A 4,385-nucleotide genomic window follows, 5' to 3' on the forward strand; every position below is an offset into this window, starting at 1 on the left:
AAGGAGAGCAAAAAGTGTTCTCAAGATCTTTTTTTGTCCAGCCTTTTAGTGTTTCAGACAGAGGCAACACCCTCCTCGAGCAGCCCCCTCCGGTAATGACGTGTGAAATAACAGCCTAGATTCACCTCTAAACCACTTCTCCTTTTCTTAAACTGTCTCCAGGATTACTGGAGCTGTCAAGGTTGGGGGAGTCGTTCTTCCCAAGCACACCAGACCTGGCTTACACGGAAAGTCCCTTTCTTTCACATCAGTCTGGTGCACTGGTGCTCCCCTGTGGCCAGTCATCTAAACAGCATGCTGGGCGTGAATCTGGCCTAAGCAGCCTGGCCTGAACTTGGTCCCTGCATACCTACACCTCTACCCTTATCCCAACAGGGCAGTGGCCAACGACATCAAGGAATTGTATCACTGCCTCAAAGGCATAAATCTGTTCCCAACTAGTGGCTGACAAATATCTTGAGGTGATATTTTGGTCACTCATGAAAACTAAGACACACAGAGGACCTCAAGTACAGAAGCATATTGATGGCATTAAACAGACATCGTAGTGCATACCTTTAATGCTGCACTAGAAAGGCTGCAGCAGAATGATCGAGAGTTCAAGGTCAGTCAGGGTTCCTTAGATGCAAAGTTAACCTCAGTGAATAGTAAAGGGGTGCCATCAGATGGGAGTAGTGACAATGTTCTATGGCACAGCAGGATCACCATGGCTGACAACAATTAATTATTATTATTATTATTTTGGTGGAACCAGGGATTGAACTCAGGCCCTTGTGCTTGCCACTGAGCCATCTCTCCAGCCCCTTAAATTTTTATTTTATGAAAAATAAAACAAATTTTCATAACCAAATAAGAGAATGAAAATAGTTATTACACCGTATATTGTTAGTTACTTAGTACAAGACATAAACCAAAAACATTCTTATACACACACACACACACACACACACACACACAGAAACAATAGCACAAACTTTCTTTTCGATGAATAAATGAATTTTTAATGCAGGAAAAATGTCATGAAAGCAGAGATACCCCAACCTAGCCCCCACCAAGGCATAATGAAGCCCTTGACCAACTATTGCCTCCAGAAAGCTCCTTTTTTGTTAACACTTGTTTTGTGGGGCTGGGATGCCAAGGAAGCACTCTACTGCTGTGTTGCATTCACAGGTCTTTTTTTAAATTTTATTTTGAAACAGGGTTTTGCTAAGTTACCCAGGCTGGCCTTGAACTTATGATCATTTTGCCTTCGCATCCTGAGTAGCTGGTATTATAGGTAGGCATATGCCACCTTACCCAGAAAGCTCTTATCAATGTAAAATTATGTTTCCAGAGATAATGAACACAGTGAGCTATTTCCCTTTGTTTCATGGGTTTTTTACATCTAGGAGACAGAACAGACTTCAGACTTCTGAGGCATTGTAATAGCCAGGATGAAGTCAGAAAAGAATAGTTAAAAAGATGTTTCACGTTGAGACAATGAAACTCAAGGATGGGGGAACACTCTAGGCATCTCCATGTGTGTAAAGCAGTAAGGAGAAAATAGAGGGCACACACATATGCCCCCCACATCATTTCACCCTTGAAATGGAATCATGCATTTGTAGTTTAACTTCCAGAACCTTCCGTAAATCAGGGAAGAGAGCAGCACTTTCCCAGTGCAGCCATTGTGAGGAGGACAAAATGCATAGTAGACACTCAAGAAATAGGAACTATTGTTAAAATATATAATTTTCTCCACATCCAGCTATGGGAAGATCCAAGCTGTGAGCAGAAGTTTGCGGTGAAGGAGTTAAGGAGCCCAAAGATCCAGGTCCCTGATATCAACAGCTCTCCTCTCTGTCTCAAGCTTTGTGGACTCTCTAGCTTAACACAGTGCCTCTTTGACTCTCCTTTAACTCTCTTGACTCACAAGGGCCAGGGCTGTCTGCCAGGTGTCCTGGCTGCCCTGAATAATTACTTATTTACACATCAATTCCTCTCTATGACTAAAAGTTAGACTTCAGACTTCAAATACTAGTTAAAATTTTATCCATTGACCCCAGAAATGTCTGTGCCCACTAGTAGCTTTTCAGTCTTTGGAAATCTCTGCAGGGCTCTGCCTGCCACCATGCCAGGGCTTCCCTGACAGCTACAACATCTGTCTGGAAAACAGCAGCAAAGAATTACTGATAGGCTGAAGCTCTTTCCTGTGGGCAGAGTGTGTACAGCAGCCAGGTATGCTCAGCAAGACTTTTGGGAGCCAGCCACTCTTAATGGTGTCCCTCATTCAGCAAATACACGTGGACCCTGCTCACTAAGCCAATGTCTGCTGGTGTTCTAGGGTGGCTGTGGACACCATCCAGTTCAGGGAAAATTAGAGGCACTTTAACAAGTAATTAGAAGCAAGTATAAAAGGAACTTATAGATTAAAAGCCAAGCGTTTACTAAGTAGAGTTATAACTGGTGCACTTAGGAGCCCAGAAAGGGGATGATGCTTCTATCCAGAAAGAAGGAAGATTTCGCAAGGCTCATAAAAGAGCTGAGCCCTGAAAAATGAAAATGGTTTTCCTATTAACTAAGAAGGCCGCTACAGTCTGAATTTTTTTTAATAAGATACAGTATGAGAAATAAATTACTGGTCACATGTTACAGTGTTGTTTGGTAGGTTTTGTTTTGGTTTGGATTTTTTGTACCAGGGATTGAACTTAGCACCTTGCACTTGCCAGATAAGCGCTTCTGCCACTGAGATATCTCCCCAGCTGCAGTGTTGTTTTACGACCACATTATACATCATTATGTAAGAATAGATCTCTGGAGATAGTGTTCAGATTCCATTGGCATTCAACTTTTTCAGTACCCCAAACCACAAATATCTACACACAAACCTGCTTCAGACTGCTAAGTAGGATGGGTACTGTCTTAGTCAACTCCAACTGCCATAAGAAGGTGTCATAGATTATTTGTTAAATAACAGACTCTTATTTTCTCATGGTTCTGGATACTGGAAGTCTAGAGTCAAAGTACCATGGTGGTCAGGATCTGTTCAGAGCTCTCTTCCTGGCTTCTTCAACAGGGCTTCTTTTCGAGGAAAGATATGGGTCTTGGGTGTATCCTCCCTTCCTTTATGGACAGTACTCTATCAGATCAGGATACTTTTAGGTTAGGTTAAATACTATATTTAACCTTAGTTGTCTCTTTAAAGGTCCTGAATCCAGGGCCAGTGAGATAGCCCAGTGGACTAACGTGCCTGCTTAGGCAAGCTTAGGCAAGCTCAGGAACCACCCTTCGATACCCAGGACCATATGCAGTGCCAGCCCTGTCTCCAGGGTGAGTTGAGCAGGCCAGAGTCCAGGCATAGTGGCACACACCTGTAATCCCAGCACTGGGGAGGCTGAAAGCAGGGGGATCACTATGAGTCTGAGCTGCGTAGTGAGAACTTTCAACAACTAAAATACATAAAAATAAAATAAAAATAAAAAATAAAATACAATCCCTGAATTCAAATATAATTACATTGAGAGATGGGGCTTTAAAATATGAATTTTAGAGAGATATAATTCAGTTCATAGCAGTGCTTCAAAGAACATGGCAGGTTAGGGTTTGGGACACTGGTCCAGTGATAGAGAATTTGCTTAGCATGTGAGAGGCTGTGGTACTGGGGGGCAGGGGAGCCAAGCCGAAAGGTGAGGTCAGTGAAGATGCACAAAGGAAGAGGCCGTGACCAAGACAGGTGTCAGAGAGAGCTGCCGAAGAAAAGTGGTGACCGGGGGTCCAGTCCAGACTGCCATCTGGGTAGATTTCCTAAAGCAGAAAATCCTTGAAGGCTACATAGCCAGCTCCTTTTCTGTGTTAGTACTTCATGGCCCTGATACTGATTTGGAGTATCTTTCTTGTCTTTATCAAAGACTCATCCTGGAAAGTGGGGGAAAGAGTGCTGAGGAAAGACAAAGAACAAACAAGAACCCATCCCGCTGTCTGTAGTGAGGCTGCCAGAGCATGGCTCTGCTTGCACCCAGAGTGCATGCTTTTAGCAGCACCTCATGCCCTACAAACCTGAAAGGGTTTCTTCAGGGTATCCGTTCTGTGGTTTGGAAAGACTCGTGGAAAACAGAGCAAAGCCTGGGCTTAACTTTGAACAAAAGCCTTGTCTTCTCACTTTTCCATGATGAGGCACTGAAATAGACCAGCAAAGGGCATCACACAAGTGCTTGAGTGATCAGCCCTGATTACTGGTTATCCGCCATACATACCCTGAAAGCATGTAGCCCTCACCTCTCTACTCTTCTAAAGCTGCTAAGAATTATTGCAGCATGAGCAGTACATAATAGGCCTTCCCCTCTTTCATTCTCTACCTGGAAATCTAGGCAGCAGGAAAAGAGTTGAAGTATTTAATTTTAAAATAT

This window comes from Octodon degus, unplaced genomic scaffold (assembly GCF_000260255.1).
Source record: "Octodon degus isolate 3935 unplaced genomic scaffold, OctDeg1.0 scaffold00071, whole genome shotgun sequence".
NCBI lineage: Eukaryota > Metazoa > Chordata > Mammalia > Rodentia > Octodontidae > Octodon > Octodon degus.